The sequence below is a fragment of the Apodemus sylvaticus genome, chromosome 5 (genome assembly GCF_947179515.1).
Source record: "Apodemus sylvaticus chromosome 5, mApoSyl1.1, whole genome shotgun sequence".
In the NCBI taxonomy this organism is placed as follows: Eukaryota; Metazoa; Chordata; class Mammalia; order Rodentia; family Muridae; genus Apodemus; species Apodemus sylvaticus.
The window spans coordinates 52,276,726-52,299,558 of NC_067476.1; the positions used below are offsets into that span (position 1 = coordinate 52,276,726).

General features: G+C 43.3%; 1 protein-coding gene and 1 non-coding gene across 2 annotated transcripts in view; one reads left to right on the forward strand and one right to left on the reverse strand.

Moving 5' to 3' along the window:
- Rapgef4 (Rap guanine nucleotide exchange factor 4) overlaps window positions 1-22,833 on the forward strand; it is a 286,423-nt gene that overhangs the window by 816 nt on the left and 262,774 nt on the right. The gene's annotated exons all lie outside the window — the stretch shown is intronic.
- LOC127686570 (small nucleolar RNA SNORA17) lies at window positions 15,912-16,037 on the reverse strand. The gene has a single exon (XR_007978182.1). It is a non-coding gene; the product is annotated as a small nucleolar RNA SNORA17 (small nucleolar RNA).

A 22,833-nucleotide genomic window follows, 5' to 3' on the forward strand; every position in this document is an offset into this window, starting at 1 on the left:
GGTGCCAAAGGCCAGTGATTCATATCTTGCAGCAATCTGCATGATGATATCTGAATTTGCATATGTGGGAAATATTTTGTGCTCTGCCATATTGAAAAATTTTCAATGAACAGATTTGTGACCGGATCAAACTTGAGGATCTTCAGAGTGGCCTGCTGTGCATGTTCTACTATTATAGGCCTTTGATGAAAAGATATTAACTAACTGAAAAGAGCTAACTGTAACTCATTTGAATAACTTAATGTGATAAACAATCTTGACTTTTAGTTACTACACAGTAGCAAGAATATTTTTGGCAGGCATTGCCCCATTTCTGACTAAAATGGTGTGTTCTAATATTAGAGACATTATATGCAGTAAACAGTAAGACAACTGAAGAGATGGTTAGGCCATACAGAATTCTGTGGAGGAATTAAAGGCATATTTAAATTGAGAGCCTGCTAATTCGATCAGTAATCTAAATATAATACTTTAGGAAAAGTGAATTATAAAACAAGAGATAATCAGGAGCTTGCACTTAACCTATAAATAGTGCTTCCTCGTGAGTGATAATTTGGGGTAGTAAGCAGCATCCTTCTCTTTGCAGAACTGTGTAGCAAGCAGTCAGTAATTCATTGGAAATCCTTTAGTCAGTGAATACTTATGGTAAAGTCGTGGAGGAGTGAGTGGAGTGGAGTGGATAGAAAGTGTGTTCCTGTGCCCCCGCCTGCATGACTGGATTCGAAATGGATTTCTAGACCATGGTGCTGTAGTTTAATGCCACCATTCATAATGAACAGAAAAACAAAAACAAAACCCGAACAAAAACCCCACAAAGCACAAACACCAAAACCCTAAACAAACAGAAAACAAAAAAACAAAACAAACAAAAGCAAAAACAAAAAACACAACAAAAAGACCCTCCTCTTCCTGAGCCTGGTGCTACTGAACTGCAGGTGATCAGATCGATCAGTCAATATGCTGAGGATTTAGGCTCAGAGTTGCCACCAGTTCTGAGCTTGTACTTCATCACTTTCTCTTCCTGAGTTCGAAAACTGAGTGTCCCTGGCTCACCCCCAGCAGAAGGGAGGAAAAAGCTTTCTCATGCTTTGGAAGCTAGGAAGTGCCCGTGAGTGTTTTATTTCCACAGTGTGAAGACCTTCTTGCCTATTCTGTGTCCTTGATCCCAGAATTCCTCAGAAGAGCCATTTAGGAGGGGCTGTTTCGTGGCAAGCCAGCAGGAGAGGCATATTTTGAAGTTGTGATTTTAAATGTAGTCTGTTAAATTTTTTTAAAATTTTATTCGATATATTTTTTATTTACATTTCAAATGATTTCCCCTTTTCTGGTTAAATTTTTAAAAAGAGAGAATGAAGGCAGAGAGAGGGGATGAACATTGTCTGGGGAACTCCCTGTACTGCCATCTGTTCCAGGTTCTGTGCTGGGCACCGAGGTGTAACAAATGAGATCTGGGAGGAGCTGGGAGGGGCTGAGGGTGTGGTGGTGGGGTAGCTAGGTAACTGTAACTGCAGTCTAGAGATAAATGCTTTAACGAGGATGTGTAAAGTGCTTTGGAAATGCAGAATCAGGCCTGGACAGTAAGAGGCTGAGGGTTATTCTATTAAAGACAGAGAACAAGAAAGTCAGGCCAGGCAGAGGAGCAGCTTGGGCAAAGGCACATAGATACAGCAAGAGAATTGCCTTTCCTCCCCACTTTGAATTCCTTTTGTGGCCAAATCTAGACTATAGGAAGGTATGCTCTATTTTCTAAATCTTTTATCATGGACGTTTCCAAGTGTCCACAAGGAAAGAAGGGTCAATAAAGTGAAGTGGTATTTGGGACTACCATGCTGGGACCATATAGTAAGGTTAGCTGAGAAAGGCAGTTCCAATGTATGTATAAGCCAAATGACCAGGAGTCTGAACAAAGAGGAACCCAGAGATTGGAAACAGAAGAGAGAGAGAGTCATGGACCTAGCCCAGTCAGTAAAATATCTGTCTTACAGTTGTCTGAGTTGCCAGCACCTGCGCAGAAAGCCCAGCATTGCAGCCAACATCTGTACACCCAGTCGTGGGGGAGCACACATACAAGCTCATTGGCCAACCAGTCTAGCCAAGTTGATGAGCTCCAATTTCAGCACTGTGCTCTGTCTTATAAAATAGGGTTGTGAATGATCAAGGAAGACACCCAGCATTGACTTCTGATTTCTACATGCATGTACATCTACATACATAATACACACATATACAGAAACATACATATACACACATACACACACACAAGACACACATGCACACATACACACATACAACCAAATGGTTTTTTTAAAGATTTATACAACCAAATGGTTTTTTTAAAGATTCATTTATTTACTATGTATACAATGTTCTCCTTGCACTCCAGAAGAGGATACCAGATCCCATTACAGATGGTTGTGAGCTGTCATGTGGGTGCTGGGAATTGAACTCAGGACCTCTGGAAGAGAAGCAAGTGCTCTTAACCTCTAAGCCATCACTCTGGCCCCTACAACCAAACTTAAAAAGAAAAAAGAAAAAAAAGTAGAAATAAGAAAGTCTTCCTGGGTAAACACATACGTAAGGAGAATTGAAGAGAAGCAAACGAAGAAGAACAGAGCCTGGGAAGTGTGTGGTTGGCACGCCTACATAGACGCTGATTGGGACAGAACTCTCCAAACCTAACATCTAAGGCAGGATGTTGAAGGATGTAGCTGTGTAGGTTAGGTAGAAGAGAGAAAATGAAAGCGTTCTATGTGTCAGTGACTTATGGTCATGGTCTGGTTTGGGATTAAGGTGGTGTCTATAAATACTCACCAAAACATTGGAACAAAGCTCAGACATTAGGATGTACAAACCAGCACTGAGAGAGTGTTAATGCACCCATTGGGAATGCAAAACAAGTTTACTGCTTGCTTATGGATCTTACATAGACTGTTCCTTGAGTTGAGATGATTAGCTAAAAGTGAAATTACATACATTCCTACTATCTGGGATTTAAAATAGTAAGATGGCACTTTTTTTAAAAAAAATGTGGTGACCTTTATTTAATTTTAATGGAGGGTTTCAAGTTGGCTTCTGTGGATTTAAGAACTGTTTCTAGTTGATCACTTGCATGATGGGTAAGGGGCATCACCAAGGTTTGTGAATCATTCATTGCCTGTTTCAATCACAGTAGAGCTGGAGTCAGCAAACCGTGGCCTGTAAATGCCCCAAGAATGACTCTAAAATCCCTGATTGGTTGGAAAATAAATAAGAGAGTAATATTTCACAATCCATCAAGTTTATGTGAATTCGCATTTTAGTGTACACCAATAGTTTTATTGGAACAGCCGTACTTGCTCAGTTGCACACCGTCTGCGGCTGCTGTCACTCCAAAGTGGCAAAGTGGGGTGGTCACAAGGAGGCTTGTAGCTCAGAGCTTAGTGTCTGCAGTGTGACCCCTCACAGGAAGCACTGCTATCACCTGCTCTCCATGAGAGGCTCTCCCCAGGGAGGGATGGGGCAACTCCTTAGGGGGCAGAAGTATCTTCGTGAAGAGTTTGCTGTGTCCTTCCTTTGGTTTGGAGTTCTGTAAGGCAGTTGATTAGTTTACTTGAAGACCATTGTCTCACAGGCCAACATAAAAGCAGAAGATGAAGTCAAGGATGATAATGGGGCATATCAAAAAAGCCATCATCTTTTTTCTTTTAAAGATTTATTTATTTATTTTATGTATATGAGCACACTGTTGCTGACACACCAGAAGGAGACATGATCCAATTACAGATGGTTGTAAGCCACTATGTGGTTGCTGGGAATTTAACTCATGACTTCTAGAAGAACAGCCAGTGCTTTTAACCACCGAGCCATCTATCTGGCCCCAAGGGGTTGTCATCTTTTAAAGGCAGCTAAGGTTGTTTTCTTTTGTTTCTGTTTTTTTTTTTTTAATTTGTGTTTCTTTTAGACACACCACACACACACACAGATTTCTGTTGACAGTTCCTTTGCATGTGAGGTAGCCCATATAGATGGTATGTTAGCTATTTTGATGTGGTTGAATGGGATTGAAAGAAATCAAGAAGCATATTTGCTAAAACCAAAATACTTTGTAGGACACATGGTGTGAGGAGATGACTCAGAAATCAAAGAAACACCAGATACAGTCTCACTCTGGGAAGATGGAGAAGATCAAAGAGGCACACAGAGGAGAATTCTAGTTCTGGGGGAGGCTGGTGTCAACCAGGCAGGACCCCAGGGATGATTTTTCTCTGGGACTTCCTCCAGGGCTCAGGGCTAGCCTCAAACTCACTCCAGGAATCTTGACTTGTCAGCACATTGAGAATTCCTTCATGCTTTGGGAAAAGTCACACAGATACCAGACTCTTGAGACCTTAGAGACTACCCAGATCATTAATTTGATGTTAAATCTGTACCACCTGGCAAGAGGACACGCTCATCCTTTGGCTAATATAGTTGTGCCAGAGGCCAGTTGAGCAGGGAATCCAGTTAAGCAGAAACACATCTCCCGAATTCCCAATGAGAAGCCAGGCTGCCTGGAGGTCTGGATGAGCATGTCTCCAGCCTGCAGAGTGCATTCTTTTCCCAGAGCCCCAGAGCTGGGAATTGAATTCTAATCACAGGTAATTCTGGGGGATACTTGAGGACAGCTTTGCTGTCCCAACTTCTAGTTAGATGACTATCACAAGAGCTCCCAGGGTGCACACTTTGTCCACTGTAATAAGACAAGTCAGACTCCGTGGTAACTGCCTGCCTGCTTCTCGCTTCCCTTCCCTCGACATCAGTCAGTGCATTTATTCATCCCTTTATCTCCAGCACCTGCCCAGTGCCCTCAGTGCAGAAGGTGCTCACAAGGCCAGGGTGACGTGGCCACATACACTATCTCCTCTGGGCCCAGGCGGCCTCTGCCACTCTCTGGCAAGGGTGCAGGTGATGGGTTAGCCGTGTCTACACCTGCTTCTGCTGCTCCTTCTGGTTCCAGGCCAATGCGAATTCTGGCTTTGGAGTGGGGGTGGGGAGATATTTCATGACTATTTTAACCAACCATTTAAAACATTCTATTTTTTTATTGTGGAAAATTTCTAAGTACACAGAATAGTAAGATTTTCTTATTCTACCCCTCCTTATCCCTAAGAATCATTAGCTCACTGATAGCCCTGTCTTACTTTTATGCTTATTCATTCTCTGCTGGCCCTTGGTTGATTCTCTCTCTCTCTCTCCCCTGTCTGTCTGTCTGTCTTTCTATCTATCATTTAGTTATTTTCTTGTTTAGTTGTGTGTGTGTGGCCTGTGTGCATGCAGGTGTGCATATGCTGCAGTGTGTGGGCGTTGAGTTCAGGAACATTCAGGACTTCTTTCTCACCTTTCACCGTGTGTGAGCAGGTCACCCTTTCCTCCATCACTCAGGGTACCACATGCTAGCTGACCCCAGATCTTCTGGGCCATTCTTCTCTCTCTGCCTCCCATCTTGCTACAAGGGTTCTGGGATTACAGATGCTACCTAATCCTGCTTATTTAGTGAGTTCTGGACGCAGGTCATCCGGTTTGTGTGCAGTATTTACCCCCCTCACCTCCCCCCCCACCCCTGCTGTGCCCTACCCCTGGGTTATTTTGAGGCAATTCCCATATGTAGTATTTAATTTGCAAGCATTTCAGTATATCTCTCAGAAAGTTAAAGGAGTCTTTATAAAGAAATGAATGCCATTAGTATACATTGAAAAGTTTGATACTAGTTCCTAAATATATTCAAATATTCAGAGTTCCTTGTTTATTTCAAAACTTCCTTTTTTCCACTTTGTATCACCATGCAAATTATTTACGTTCAGTTCAGATATGTTTTTATACATGAATTTCTTTTCCCTATTTCTTGAAATGGGGGCAAGTTTATATCTGAATTTTAATTGTTTCCCTGTGGTGTTTTTTTGTTTTGTTTTGTTTTTTAAGAGACATGTTCCTTTGAATCTGTGTTTCCTGAAATTGGCATTTGGGTTTTAGATCCTGATGACTTTCTGACTTGATATTTTGGTGAGAGTTGCAACAGAAGAGTGGAGGTGTCTCATCAAAAGGCACACGGTGTCCATTGACCTCTTTCTGTGATGTTAACAATATTTACTTTCAGAGTTTAATGTCTGACACCTCTCTGTGTACAGCCTTTTAGGGGACTGTTCACTGGGGCCTCAGGACCATGGGAACTCAGGCTGTGTACATGTGACACATACATACAGGCACAGTTTGGTGTCTGGTTAATGTTATGACTCTGGTTTTATTTGCAGAAGATTTTTAAGGAAGAAAAGCATGAGCAGCCCTGATGCCCTCAGAGAGGGGACATAGGGGATGGTATGCCCAAGGACCAGTGAACCTATGAGAGCTATGTGCAGCTGGCCCAGCATACCCTTGGTCCTGCTGTCTGTCCTTGCCCTGAGGCTGGGAGACTGAATTTTCCATAGAGAAGCGGTACCTAAAAGAGCAAATGCAGTCTCCTGTCTTTGGGCTTCCCTAGGTGGATATCTGACCCTTCAAGTGATGGTTAGACTAATGTTGCCTTTTGTCCGAACCCCCCTGGGTTTATAAGCTTTCAGAACACCTCCTTAGCAGGGTAACTTCCCACACCACCCCTCCAAGGCATAGGTCTTGTTTCTGGTAGATTTAAAGCTACATCCTCAAGAGAGGCAGGGAAGAGAGTTGCTGTTCTATGCTTTCTTTTCTCCCAGAGAAGGAAGGCTTGGGAGGCTCTAGTGGAAGAAGCCTCTGGTGGAGGGAGAAGGTGGAAATAACTGGGTGGATGGTGGATAGGGAAGCAGCTGCAACCCCCAAAGAACACAGCAGACTGGCCTTGGTGACAGCAGCAGTCTCCAGCTGGCCATGTTGACTCAGCTGCCTCTCTGTGAATCACGTGGGTCTCCTGCAGAAGAGCAAAACCCGTGTGGTCCTCCTTTTCCTCCTCTCACGTGCCCTTTCTTCCTTGCCTTCTGCTCCAGGAAGATTACTTAAATTTTGTGCCCAAGGCACATGTCAGAGACCAGGTGCATTTGCCTCTGCCTAGGACAGTTCCCTTGTGACATTTGTGGGTGCATTGCCCTTACCCTCCACTGCCACAAAAGCTGGAGAGAAAAGAAAACCAGCCCATTCTTCTGGTTTCTTCCTCCAGTCCAGGTGTGCTGGCCACAGTGATAAAGTGAAAGGGTGCTGAGAGGTTCTAGGATGGCTTTTGCATTCCTGGTAGATAATGGAGATGTTGGTACGCTTGCTGTCTAGAAGGCATGGGACTGTGGGCCGCCATCTTGTAAATTCCTTGGTGAGACCAAGGGAAACCCAAGGCTCAGTCCTGACTTTGCTCAGCTACTGTGTATCATAAGATTTTTTTGTCTTGTGAAGAAAATGACACACTATTCCTAGAAACTACTCTTTGTTAGACTTTCTGCTATTTGCTGTCAAAACTACCTGGAATCTAACAAGCTGTCAAAGTCTTTACCTTTCTCAGCCACCAGTCCCCTCAGGTTTTCACCCTTTTCGTCTTAGTAATGATGTCACAGTTCTGCATTTTTAGATCCTTGAAGCTATCGACGTGCTTAGGGACATTTAAACAGTCTCCAGTTATTTCCTTTGCCACTGTAGTCTCCTGCTCTCTTTCAGGGCCTTATCCTCGGGTCCCTCTGCATCTCCAGCCTCCAAGTTGGAAATGTTACATTGTCAGATCAGCTTTGTTTTGGAATTAACCAGATCAGGATTCAAATTCCATCAGCCCTATTCCCCTACAGTGTGAATCAAGCTGTTCCGTTTTCTGAACCCCTGCTCATGACATCTTGGAATAAAGCTACTGACACTTACAATGACAGCTCCATTGAGGATGCTTACCACTAAACTGTGAAGGGGCAGTGCAGGTGTCAGTAGTTGGGGGACCGTAGTGTATAGGTTCAGATATCCTGTTTGATCTGATTAGAGATATGATTTTTGCCAAGCTAAATTCTTGATTTCTCTTAGCTGCTGTACAATTGTTTTAAGCAATCACATGCCTGAGAAGAATGGTAGCTTTGCTTGTTTGTTTTGATTATTTTTGCCTTTTGCTGTTTTTCTAGCCTAGCTTCACTAGCTAGGACTTCTAGGACAAGGTTTAGGGAGAGAGGTGAAAGTGGACAAGCATCTCTGAGTTCTTCTTTTACTGGAAAGACTTATGTTTTGCCACAGGATTTTAAGTGTAAGTCTCTTCCCTCCCCCACTTCCTTTCCTTTGCTTGCTTTTATTTTAGAAGCAAATTCAATCTTCTTAAATTAAGATGGTCATGTGAATTTTTGTTCTCTTTCTCAAAAAACCTTTTTTATTTTTCTGTTTCCTCTAGAAATGAGTGATTTTCTCCTCCTCTTCGCTCTCCTCCTCTCCTCCAAACACAATCCTGCTGTCTCCTAGGCTGTCCTGGAACTTCAGGCTGCTTCCAGGCCGCAGTCATCCTCCTGCCTCAGCTTCTTGAGTACTGGGATCACATATTGAACCACCACATCTGCCTGAGTTTTGATGATAAACCAACCTTTCCTATTTGAAACGCTACTTTGTCATGCTATCATCTCCATCTTTTGGTCTATTCAACGATGTAATATTTTTCTGAATGTCATTTTCACACCTATCAATGAGGGATGTAAGCTAGTGGCTTTGTAATATTTCTTTTAGGTTTTAGTATCATGATTCTTCTGGCTTCTCAGTTTCCTTCTATTTTATTCTTGATTTCCCCTCTAATTTCAAAAGAAATGATCAAAGATTGATGTTTAAAAATATGTATCATTTGGCTCAGGTGTTTTGTTTTGTTTTGTTTTTTCAAGACAGGGTTTCTCTGTGTGATAGTCTTGGCTGTCTTGGATCCTCTTTGTAGCCCAGGCTGGCCTCAGACTCATAGAGATTTACCTGCCTCTGCTTCCCAAGTGCTGGGATTAAAGGCATGAACCACCATGCCTGGTTTGTAGAAAGGTTTTTAATGACAGATTTAATGTTTTTAGTAGATTAAAGGACTACTCATATTTTTGTTTCTTCTGGTCGTATTTCAGAGGTTCACTCGTGTCATCTAAGTTATCAGATATATTGGCATAGTACTTTGAGTTATCCTCTTGCCACCCTCTAGGATTGTTTTAATTTCTGTGACCAAGTACCCGAGAAGAAGCAACATATGGGAGAATTATTATTTGGCACATAAATAAGAGGTTAAGTCCATGTGGCAGGGAGTGATTTGTGGCAGAGCTGTAAGGTAGCTGGTGAGATGGAATCCTCAGTCATGAAGCAAAGAAAAACAGATGCTGGCTGCTTTCTTTTTCCCTTTCGGTTGGGTCTAGCGCCATCATAACATGGTGTAACCCGTGTTCAGGGTGAGTCTTCCCTCCTTGGTTAATTCTCTCTGGAAGCACCATCACAGGCATAGCTAGAGAGGTGTGTCATCATTGGCAAAATGTCTACTTAGGTCATTTTGGCCATTTTTGGCCCCTTTTTTTTAGTTTTTTTTTTTTTTTTTTTTAATGAAGTCTTATATCTTATGGATGTTAGGTTCTTACTGGATATATAGTTTGCAAACATTTTCTATTCTGTGGTAACATTTTTATTTATTGATCATTTGGGAATCTCAATCATGCACCCTGATTACACTTAACCTCCAGTCTTCCCATGTCAGCTCGCAACACTGCTTCCTTGTAACCACCGCCCCAACTAAAAAAAGTTCATTTTGTGTTGTCTATATACTCGCTGGAGCGTGGTCAAATTCCTAGTGGGCAGCCTGCCACACTCCCCTACCCGCAGTGGGAGAATGTGTCTTTCTTGGCCAGCATCCACACCAGAAACCATCAGCTAGGAGAGCTGTAGGTGCCAGACCTCCCATGAGTTACACGGCCAGTCCTCCTGCGACAAACCATGTGGTAGCCTTTTTACTGTACTGATTGCTTCTTTGCTAGGAAGTCCCTTGCTATATGTCTGTTTGTCTGTCCATCCATCTATCAAGCTATCTATCTATCTATCTATCTATCTATCTATCTATCTATCATCTGTCTGTCTATATATCTGTTGGTTTCATTATATATTTACTTTGAGATCTTTAAAAAAGTTTTTATTTTGTTTTGAGATAATTTTCTAATATAATTATGAAATTTCCCTCCTCCCTTTCCTTCCTCCAAAGCTTCCCACATACCCCTCCTGGCTCACTTTCAAATTCAAATTTCTTTTTTTCCCACTAACTGTTGCTATAGGCATATATGTATACATTTCTACGTCTGTATAAGGTTACTTTCATATATGCTTTCAGGGCTGACCATTTGGTATTAGATAACCAGCTGGTGTGCTCTTTCCTGGGGAAGACTATTTCTCCTGCCATTACATAATTACTTATTGAATATACCACAGGAAGGTTGGGTGCTCGAATCTTGCATGCTGTCTCCATCAGCTCTTTAAACACATCTGTGACGTAAGAGAGCTCTGCCTGCAGTGCCCTTTGCCAGTCCTTCCTCACTCCTCTGCTTGCCCCCTTCTCCCCGCCTCATGCCTGCTTCCACCTTCCCCAGACCAAAGACGGTGTAGGAAAAGATCAAACTTAGTGATTTCCCTCCACTCTCTACTCATCCATTTATTCACTCTGACCACATACACTTTGATTTCACATGCCAGACACTCTTATGGAATGCCCATTGGTGATAAACACCAAAGCCCTTGACCTTGTGAATTGAAATACCAGATGAAGAGGTACTCCTTGGTCTGCCCTCAGGACGTGACTGAGTACCTGATGCAGTGCTGGGTCCTCTTCTAGCTGTCATAGGATACAGTAGCGAACAGGGGCAAGTAACCTGTGAGAAGTGCCACAGAGTTACAGGTCAGAGTGTGCAGAGCAGGGACACAGAGGACACAAGTGCCAGTATCTATACTGCCCTGATGGAAAGAAAGCAGAGACAGAGGTGATCTAGAGGCATTGTTATTTGAAAGCAGATGGCCAGAGAGGTCTTTCTACTGATGTAATGTTTCATCTAAAACCTTGAATGAACTGTGAGTTGTTTGAATTGAATTTAAACCCAGACTGTACCCAATGGGTAGATGAGACATTTTGGAGAGCAGAATTGGATGGGTGCCCGTGGTGAAGGTATGGGCGGAATAAATATGCTAACATCCTTTGGTTTGGTGACAAGATCTGACTTTGGAAAAAAATCCATATTTTAACTACTTTTGAGGCTGTAATAGAAGATAGTAATTTTATAAAATGGATAAATGAAGGCTTTTAGAATTCTTGATTATCTTCTAAAAATTGCACTTGTTTATGTGTTTTGTGTGTGTGTGTGCACGCATGCACTTGCGCATGCATGGTTGTATGTGCATCTGTGTGCCATAGCCCATGAGTGGAGATTACAGGACAACTGGTGGGAATCAGCCCATTCCTACCTGTGGGCACAGGGGATTAAACTCAGGTCATCAGGCTTGGTGTAAGGGCTTTCGTGTTCTGAGCCATTTATCTAGCCCTGGGTTATTTTTTAACTACTGTTTATTCAGAGATATATCAAAAAATAAGATGAGAGAAATGGCTCAGGGGTTAAGAGCACTTTTCGATCTCACAGAGGATGTGGTAGTTTGAGTGAGAATGGCTCCATAGGCTCATGGGTTTGAATGCTTGGCTCCCAAGTGGACCTCTCTGAGAAGGATTAGGAGGTGTGGCCTTGTTGGAGTAGGTGTGGCCTTGTTGGAGTAGGCGGGGCCTTGTTGGAGAAGATGTGTTACTGGGAGTGGGCTTTGGGATTTCAAAAGCCTGTGTCAAGCCCAGTCTCTCTCTGTGCCTGATGCTTGCTGATTAGGATATGTAGCCTTCAGGTACTGCTCTGGCACTATGTCTGTCTGTCTCCCGCCTGCTGTGATGATCATGGATGAACCCTCTAAACTTGTAAGCAAGCCTTCAATTAAATGCTTTCTTTTATAAGAGTTGCCTTGGTCATGGTGCCTCTCCACAGCAATAGAGCACTAAGACAGGGGACCTGGATTTGGTTCCTGGCATCTACATTGTGACTCAAAACCACCAAAGCTCCAGTTGTAGGGAAGTCTGATGCTCTCTTTTGACCTCCATATGCACCAGGCATGCATATTGTATGTATACATACATGCAAGCAAAATACTCACACATTAAAAAAACCCAGAACATTTCTAAAGATACAAAAAATATACAATTTATTTTAGTTTTTAACCCTTGCCTTTCTCCCTCTTTCCTTCTTTGCCCCACTCCTCTCTCCTGCTTTTTTCCTTTATGACTTTAAACAAGATTTGAAGTCTACCCAGACTTGAATTCATGGCTCCCCCTCCCAATCTCAGCCTCCTGATTGCTGAGATTATATGCACCTTACCACCTTGGTTAGTTTTCTAATATAATAATTATCTTTTTCAAGAAAAAGAAAGCTGTCTTTAGAGAGCTGCCGAGGTCATTCAGATCAGAAGAGGCAGGGGTGTGAGCATGCCTTGACCTTGGCTATAAAGCCAAACCCTGCCATTGCCCTACTCTCTGGATGGCTTTCGGGTTTGTGCTCACCTGGCTTAGTTTTATCAGGGGTGAACTCAGTGCCTGAGTGGAGCCACTTAGGCTGAAGTCCCAGAAGGAAATGGCCCGGAAGTCCTGATAGCTTCCTGTTTGAAGGATTTGTTTTCTGGCTTGAACATTTTTTTTTCTGTTGTTTTCATTGGGCTTTTCAGAACGTGTGTGTGTGTGTGTGTGTGTGTGTGTGTGTGTGTGTGCAGTCGTGTGTGTGCATGCACATGTGTTGGGTTCATATCATGGTTTCCTCCTCATGATTCAGCAATATGTTTTACTTTCTTATGTCAAAACTTGAAGCCCACTTGAGAATAGAGTCTCTCTTATGATAATGTTAGGGGAACTGCCTACACCAGACTTTCCTAATGGTATTTGATGACCCAAGTTGTGGAGCTAGGATTATTTGGCTTTTGACCTGGCTTTATATTTTCTTTGTCTAAAATACTTTAAAAACTTACACCAGGAATCCTGTGTGAATATCCAGACTATTAGAGCACAGATAGGGAGTCCTCTCCTGTTACAACAGGGTGCCATTACCTATGGATGGCAGCTTTATGCATAGAGCAGATCTCCCAGCCCAGCCAGGCTGGGAACCCCACTGGCTCAGTGTGAATGAAGCCTGTGTTCCTGCGCCCTGCGCTCGCTCACTCATCTGCTGCTGCTGCTGTAGCTGCACACTATCGTAAGCTTGCAAATACACCTTATCTTCCTCTCAATTGAATCTGATGCTATCTCAACTGCTCTGCTTCCTACCTTTTTCAGTGTGTGCTTGGATATTTATCTTAACTTCAGAGGCGCGTTTTACAGTTCAACATTCAACAGGTTCTGGATGTCAAAGTAAATTTAATTTTTAACCCCCTGTGGGTTTAGAGGACTAATAAATGGTTTGTCGCTCTTATCGGAAGTTCCAGCCTCAGGAGAAATGGGCACGAAAACCAGGCTTAGTTAAGTATGTAGAACTCAGAAGTGTGTGTGTGTGTGTGTGTGTGTGTGTGTGTGGGCTAGTTAACTTGGCTGTTGTTTTGGTTACCTAAAAGATAATAATATCAGAATAAATTAAATATGAAATATATTAGTCATCATTCTTAGGGAATGCATACAGGCGTCATTGAGAAGAGAGTGAACAGCAGCAGAATGTGAAGCAACTGCCTAAAAGTGAGGTTTTCTTAATTTTTCCATTATTGTTGAACTTGATTTTGGTATCTGTTTACCTACTATTGGTTTTCAATCTTCCACAGACAAATACCACAAAATGCCCCTATGAATGGAAAAGTAGTGTTTAAATCTATTTCTTTTCCGTCAGAACCAGCAGCACATGTGGCTGATATCACGAACTGTGTTCTGTTTATTTAGATCATCACACAGGGGAGACTTCCCTGATGCGAGTTTATCTCAAGGCAATAATCTTGAAGGACTTAGAAGATCTGAAAATATTAAAGATTGGCAGTCGGAGAATTACAGAAGAGAAAAACTTTGTAAAGTTTTTTAAAGTCCTTGTTTGTAGATATAAGAAATGTAACTGGGACAGCATTACCATGGAAACGCTCACCTGTGATCCAGTTATCATCACCTCTTCCTCCTTCCCTGGGTTGGGAGTCTGAGGAGCAGAAGACTGCACAGTACCCGCCTCTCTTCTCCCTTATTGCTGATATTATTACCAAGTAACATGTAATAATATCCTTATCCTTCCCTGATTGAAAAAAAGAAAACATTGGCTTTGAAAAGTTACAGACTGTAATTGAAACTATCTTTTAATTGTGGCCAAATAAAGAAATTGTTGAAACCTTATCAACTAGTGATAGCTGGTCATAGGTTTTATTGCACTTCCTGCAGTGTCTTTGGTCTGGGTATTTTTTTTTTTTGTCACATTTTAGCCCAGACTCAGTGATTTCATAACCTTTAAATGAACATTATCGAATATCTACATGTAAAAGTACTGGACTTATCTAACCTGCCCTTGTCCCCAATTAATGACATGGAGACCTTTATATTTATTGATAAGCTCCAGGCACTATAGCTGGGCAGATACTCATCTATTCTAACCTGACTATGCTGGCCTGGGCCACTTCACAGCCATGTAGCCATGTTACCTTGGATTGTCCTGGCCACCTCTTCCGTCATGTCCTCATGATGACTCCATGGCCCACCTGAGACTCTCTCCTGTCCAACTATAGGCTTATTAACTCTTTATTGACCAATCAGAAGACAATGGAGAACAATGTTTTATAAAAATACCGAGTCAGGAAATGCTTCATAATAATCCAGTCCAGTCCAGACTGCATCCAGATCTCCTGGTACAGAAATCAGCAGTTGAATACACAGTACACAAAGCATCTCCCAGCACTTACAGGATGATAATTTCTTAGGTGATTAAGTTATTTTTTTAACGTTGTTTTGGTTCTTTGTGAATTTCACATCATGCACCTGGTCCCACTCATCTCCCCTTCCCCTCATACCCACCCTCTACCCTTACAACCTCCGTTGCAATAGAGAAAAAAAGTCTCACCATGGAAGCTGTAGTGTGTCACAGGTGTCCCACAGTATGTTCTCTGGTCCACACGTTTTACTCACAGATGCTCATTGCAATGACTTGTGGGTCTGGTACTTGGCTTCTGGCTTCTGCTACTTTGTCAATACTGAAGCCTCACTGTGACTCCTCTTGGATATCCTGTTGTTGCCCTGTGTCATGGAGATCCTGAAGTTTTACACATCTGTAAGACCAGCCCCTTTGCGCACTCCAGCAGTTCATCCAGAGATGAACTTGGCCTTTGGTGGCGACAGAACCAGCCTGGCTGCTGCAGGGCCACATACTCAGACATGGTCCTCAGTGGCAGCACAGGTCAGAACCCTAGTATGCTTCTAGGTGGCATCACCTGCCACTCACACCAGGATGCTCTTTACTGCCCTTGAGTGTCCAGTTCAGCCTCTCTTTATCGTGCCCACATCCTCCTGTTTCTCTTTCTCTTCATTTCTCCACCACTTACTTTTCCTCCTTAGTGGTGCTCCTCTGAGTGTCTGGGGCTGTCTCAGGAGTGGCCTGAGGAGTGTCATGCCTTGCCTGTGCATTATGGCACCAGGTGTCCGCCCACCTCAACCTGTGTGGCACCCGACTGGTGGTCATCGCAGGCTAACTCCCTCTGGGCCCCAGGGTGCTAGTCTGGTGATTGTTTCCTATTCACCTGGACTAAGCCGAGCAGCCTCATGGGAGGGTCATCTGTCTCAGGCTCCCTCCTGCCCAGGACCCATGGTGCCTAACAGGGTTCTTCTAGTCTCCAGCTTACTCCCAGCCCTAGGAGCCTAGCAAGGCCTGTGCAGTGTCAGACTGGTGGTCACCTCAGGCTAGCTCCTTGTCCACACACCCTAGAGCTGGACTGGTGGCTGTCTCAGGCTTGCGTTTTTTCAGGGAATACTAATCACTCAGATGTTCTTAGGTCAGAACACTGAGCACAGACATAGCCTTTCTCCTCTCTGCAGCCTACTGACGTGATACAGCAGCCATACCTGCACAGCCTCTAGGGACAGGACTAAGATGTTCATATATATGTGTGTGTGTGTGTGTGTGTGTATGTGTGTGTATGAACATAATACACACACACACACACACACACACACACACACATATATATATATGTTTGTATGTATTTTTTTTTTTTTGAGACAGGATTTTTCTCTGTATAGCCCTTTCTGTCCTGGAACTCGCTTTGTAGTCAAGGCTGCCCTTGAACTGAGAGATCTGCCTGCCTCTGCCTCCTGAGTGCTGGGATTAAAGGCATGTATCACCACACCTAGTTTAATTTTTTAAAGAAATTAATTAATTAATTTTATGTATATGAGTGCTCTGTCTACATGTATACCTGCATGCCAGAAGAAGGCATCAGAACTCATTATAGATCGTTGTGAGTCACTGTGTGGTTGCTGGGAATTGAACTCACAGCCCCTGGAAGAGCAGACAGTTACTCTGAGACATCTCTCCAGTCCCCCAGATTAATTTTGCTATAACTATATTTTTTATTGGCTGAAATCATATGGCGCATATGGATTGATCTCTTTATACCATTTTTAAATCCCTTTGGGATACCACAAATACTGTGGTTGGCAGAATGGCAGCCTATGCCAAGTCTTAGCCTTCGTAACTATCTTTCCACATGGCTGAATTCCAGGAGCCCTGTAGGAGCCATTTCAAATGTTTGCTCTACTCAGATGTCTTTCTAGTCTTCCCTCCTGCTTAGACGCCTTGGGTTGACATTTACGTCTGTGTTCTACTGTTCTTGTTGACCAAACTCTCTACTAAGAAAAACAAAGCAGACATCAGTAACCAAGGGCTTTGTCTCAGACTCTGAGCCTGAATTCAATAGCCTTACATTGAAAACCATTTATAACTCTTTGTGCCTTTACTAAGCCCGCCCCAGCTCCCGAATAAGGACACGGAGACTTAATTTTATTTAAAATGCTTATGGCTATAAGTCAAGCTTGTTCCCATTAGCTTGTAACTTATTTATCCCACTTATATTATTCGGTGTCTGTCACAGGCTAGTTACCTCTCCTCACTTTCATATGTCCAACTTCCACTAAGTCTGTCCAACTTCCTCTAAGTCTGGGGGTGGAGGATTAGAATCTTCCTGAACCTGACACTATCCCAGAGTTCCTCTCTCTCTCTGCCAGATGTCCCACCTTCAAATCCTGCCTCAGCTTATTGACCATCAGAATTTTATTGACAGGTGATGCTTCCACATAGTATATAAGAGATTATCTCTACAGACACCCTGGGACCCACCTCTGGAAGTGGCCTGAAGAAGGCAGGACCAGCCTATGTTGCATCTGTTTGTTTAGAATCCAAAGGAATCTGAGCTACCGTGTTGAATAGTTTAATATGCCATCTATATCAGAAATAATTGTATTTCCAATAAAGAATTTCCGTAGATGTGGAATTCTTAATTCAAAGACAAGGTAAGACACAGAGAGTACCAGATGCCCTAAGAATTTATATTTAATTTTTGCTTGCCTACTTACAGTTTGTTTCTGTCCTTTGTGCTGCCCAAAGGCTGCTGGTCCTTGCTTGCTGCCCTTTGGGTTTCTGGTCTGTCTTCTCTTGTGCAAACAGAACAGCTTGCTTCTAATCCTTTGGATTTGCAACCCAGGTAACTGAGTGTAATAGGACTGTGTGCATAATGCAAGCTTGTATGTTTTGCTTGCTGAATTCCAGGAGCCCTGTTCAGAGTAAAATACATAAATTTCAGAGTTTCAACATTTGGGCCGTTGACCTTGGTTCTACAACTTTTCATTTTATTTACTATGGAATCATGCTTGAGTTATTTTTATTTATAATTTTTAAGTTATAAACTGAATTTCCATATCAATATTCTTTGATTTGATGCATTTCTTCAATGAGATGAATTCCTACATCCAACCTATATTTGTTTCATGCATGGGAGACATCTTCTAAGTCCTTTGGATTTATCAGTGCACAAAGAAAGATGCCCTTGCTTTCAGAGAGCTTATTTTCCTCTCAGAGAAAATAAATATTGACCAATAAGCTTAATGACAATATAAATTACTATTTATGTTAAACATGGTATATATTATGGAAGAAATAAAACAAAACACCCAGTGTGGGTCATGCATCTTTGCTGATCTTTGCTTCCTGAGAGAGGCACAGCCAAGAACTTCTGGCTTTCCTGTTGGTCTCTCCTGCTGACTTGTGCCAAGACTGAGGCCTGACTCTCTCTGCTAGGTAGTGATGCTGCTACTGATTCCTGTTTGCTATCCTGACTTTACTGAACTAGACTACCGATGTACCCCTAAAGTGTTTGTGAGTGGATGGAGCTGCTGCTGCCAACCTTGTCCTGAACTGCCGATTATCAGATAACACAGATGGGAGTTACTCCAAAAAACTTTTCTAAACAGGTCTACTTCCCCCATATCCTTTCTTTCCCACTACCTCTGGTGGGTGGTGGGCTAAAAGGGAGGTTAAAGCATTTAAGAACCATCATTAAAAATAAGATTTAATAAAAATGAAAGTTATACCCAGTTAGAGATAGGAATGCTAGCAGGGGTGATGGAGATTGTAATATTAGTGTGGTTAGGATAGGACGGTGTTTCTGCAAAAGGCAGGGATTTGAACTAAGCACATGTTTATGGTAAGAATTCTCAACAGTAGGATTAGCCAGGGTGAAGACTCTGGTATGGATACATAGACTGCTCTAGGACCAGCTAGAAACTGGATGCCTTAGTCAGTGTTCTGTTGCTATGAAGAGACATGATAACCACAGCAACTCTTATAAAGGGAAACATTTAACTGGGGCTTACTTATGGTTCAGAGGTAGAGTCCTTTGTCTTCATGGCCAGAAGCATGGTGGCACGCAGGCAGACCTGGTGGTGGAAGTAGCTTGAGAGTTCTATATCCGGATCCACAGGCAGCAGGAAAAGACAGACAGACAGACAGACAGACACTGGGCCTGGCTTGAGCATTTGAAACCTTAAGGCCCACCCCCAGTGACACATCCCTTCCTCCAACAAGGCCACACCTACTTCAACAGGGCCACACCTCCTAAGCCCAGTCAAGAGTCACTGCTCCCTAATGATGAGCTTATGGGGCTACTCCTAGTCACACCCCCACAGCGGGGCAAAGTACGTGTAGGAAGGAATAGCAGGCAGCCTCTAGTGACCGAATGCTCTTACACCGACCTCAGCTTTCACTCTGGGTTTGAGAGGAGGATGGTGTGACTTACATTTCTATTATTGTTATTCCTTTTAGTATTAAAAATACTTTGTATGTGTGTGTGTGTGTGTGTGTGTGTGTGTGTGTGTTTTGAGCACTTATGGGGAGCTACAGACACTTGTAAGCTGCCTAATGTGTGTGCAGGGATCCAGATTCTTGACCGTTGCTAGAGCAGTAAACATTCTGAACAACTGGGTCATTTTTCAACCCCCTTGACTTACATCTTAAAGTATCACTATGACTATAGTACAGAGAACGCCGTGGAGAGCAGGACCGCAGGACCGCAGGACCATAGAGACAGAAGAGAGACCTAGTAGGAAGCCATTATAGTTATAAGATGAAAGATGAAAGCAGCTTGGCTCAGGAGGCAGCAGGAAGATGTGGGGACTGCCGGGATGCATGCTGGGTAGGTTCTGCCCATGAGTTCAAAGCAGGACTGTCTAGTGCTGTGCTCTTCAAGGCTTGTGTTCTGAATCCCTGACTAGGGTTGTTGAGGGACTGAAGGAAGAACAGACACAGATAGACATAGAGTAAACTGGGCTCAGGTGGAGACTGCTACAGGTCCCAACCCAGAACCTCAGTGTGTTTAACAGGAACAGCACGGGGGAGGGGTTAGCTAGTCTCTGTAGGTGAGCAGTCTCAGACTGTCATTTTGTTGTTTTTGCTTTTGAGACAGGTTTTCTCTGTGTAGACCTGGCTGTCCTGGAACTGGTTCTGTAGATCAGGCTAGCCTCAAGAAGTTTACCTCCTGACTGTTGGGATTAAAGTCCTCTGCCATCACCACCACCACACAGGCTGTAAACATCCTGAGGAAGCGGCAGTTGCTAGTCTTTATACACACTGACTAATTGTCCATAGGCACTCAGCTTTTCCAGCCCCCCCCCCCCCAGCCTCTCACGGGGATGGCTCTGCCGCTTTCATGAGGCTGAAGCTTTGGAGTCTTCCACACGGCCTTGCTCAGGTCGACACTACACATCCACTCAGGACTTCACTCACACAGCACTTCCTCTGTCCCCTACAACATAAGGAAGGAGGTGAAGAATAATCCTGAGGATTTTAGACGGGTCGTGGGGCCATCTGTTTCGTTGGAGAAGGGAGAGTTCAGATGCAGACTTATTGAGTTTGCCATAGGCATTCTACTGGCCACATTGGAGAGGCGATTGAACATGTGACTGAGTTTGGGAGACAGCTCTGAGCTGCAGATAGAAATTTAGAGATCATTAATATTTAGAGCCATAAAGCTGATTATCAAAGAAGTGTTGGTAATAGAAAAAGAACATTTTGGAGGAAGGGACATAACTAACAAAAGAGCTGTGTGGGAGGAATTTAGAGCAGAAGATGAAGAAAAGAGTATGGAAGGGGCTTTAAAAGGCAAGGACGATGTTTTGAAATATCCATGTACACTGTATCATGCTGACTAAACATGCAAGAAAAATGAGGGTCTAGAAAGTTTGCATTTGAAGGTTTTATGTCTTACTGTCTCTTCCCAGCATGCTTTGCTGTCAAGCTGACCAACAACTGTGTCAGGTCAAGGCTAGGGGCATGGGGATGCTGAAATTTAAGACAGGGAGATGCAAAGGAGAAGAGTATGGATAATGTGGCTGCCATTGTGAGATCTTAGAGTGATGGTTCTCTGTAACAGACGGGAAACTGAACAGAGAATCAACATCCCCGAGACAAATACTGAACACCAAGGAAGCAAGCCACGGCAGCTGAGGCATGCAGGCTGCTGGGAAACGCAGAAGTGATATTATCAATAAAGCCAGAGTTGGCATGTCACGAACAAATAAACAACATATGGCCCATCGGTTGCCACATCCCTGGAATCATATCTGCTTGGGAGGCAGTGTGCCTCTGTAGTTTCCAGTTCTCAAATGCATGCTTTTGGTACATATGGAGGCTGTGAAATTATACCTACCCAGTTTACCTGAGAAAAATTGCTACCATAAAATGACCATGGATTTCTGGTGTGTATGAGTGGTTGCAATTCTCTGTTCATACCCTGAAGTCTGCCTATGAGCCCTGACGTTATGTATAAAACAAATAGAAAAACAATTCTAGCAGGGGAGAGAACGGCACAGTGGCAAGAGGGTGAGTCCTCTGAGGCTCCTCCTCTCCATCCTCCTCTTCCTGCTCCTTTCCCTCCTCCTCTTCTTCTTTCTTCCTCCTCCTCTTCTTCCTGATCCTTTTCCTCCTCTTCCTATTCCTTTTCCTTCTTCTTTCCTTGCTCTTTCTCCTCCTCTTCTTCTTCTTCGTCCTCCTCCTCCTTCTCCACATATATATCCCTGGATGGTGTTGAAATACACAGTGACCCAGAAACATTAAAAAAAACAGAACCCAAAAGAGTCCTTACAAAACACTATCCTAAGAAAAACTTGTTGCCTTGTAGTCATAGAACCAAGAGAATGGGCAGTCTAATAAAACAAAAACATTCTAGACAATAATGGCTCTCTTTTAGTCAAACTCTATAAAGCCATGGGCCTACTTTCAAGCCTGTTTTCACAGACCGAGGGCAGAGCCTAATTTCTTCTTCCCTTTGTGGTGGTAATGAGGCTGAACTACAAGCTTCCAATAAACTCCTTCTTCTATAAGTTGCCTTGGTTATGGTATCACATCACAGCAAAAGAAAAGTTATATTAACAGTTATTAACATCTGGAATCACAGAAGTATAGAAAGAGGCCTCCTGTTTGAGGCTGGTGCTCCATTAGACGTAGAAGACACTGGGGAAGAGCTGGATAACAGTGGACATACCCAGTGGCGAATAGTGGGTCTACCCTCCTGCCCTTAGGCTTTTCAGTACTCCTACTATGTGTTTGGCCTCTATTACTGTCTGAACCAAAGTTATAGAAAGGAACGGTGGTGGAATGGGGAGTGGGCATCTTTGCATGTCCATAGACCCACAGTTTGGGCTGGTATTCAGATGGAGGTGATGTCAGGGAGGGACCAATGACAAAAAAAAAAAAAAAATTGGCTCTGCATCCAAGGGGCTCCTGCTGTGAGTGACTGTGGGAACCTTAAAGGAACCACAAATAGGACCCCAGGAGCCAGTCCTGCAGAGAGCTGCTTCTTGAATGCAGCACTGTGGTCTAGGATTAAACAAGGCAAGCTGTGACTTATTCTTTTGAAACCCAGATCCCCAAGGTGAGATCCTGGTATGATGTGAATGCAGAAGTAAATCTTGTTCTCACTCGTGAGGCAGTCAATAAACAGAAGGTGGAGAGGGAAGGCTGCAGAGAGGCCTGTGCGCTCCATTGTTCTTATTTCCTCTTGAGAAGTCCCTACTCAGCCAGGAGAAATGAATTATGGTGTGTAGTGCTAAATAGACTAGAAAAGTATGAAAAAAAGGGATGGCCCAAGTTCCATCCGTGACCCCAGGTAAAAAGCTAGATGCAGCGGTCCATATCTGTGATACCCAGTGGTATGATGAGAGAGAACGCAGAGATTGGAGACTCCCCTCTGAGGATCACCAGAAGCTCACAGACCAGCCAGCGTGGACTCCACAGTAGCAGCAGCAGAAACAGAAACCCTGCCTTAGTAAGGTAGAGGGTGGGTATCACAGATATGCACCAACAAACTCCCCAAGGTTGTCCTCAGGCCTAC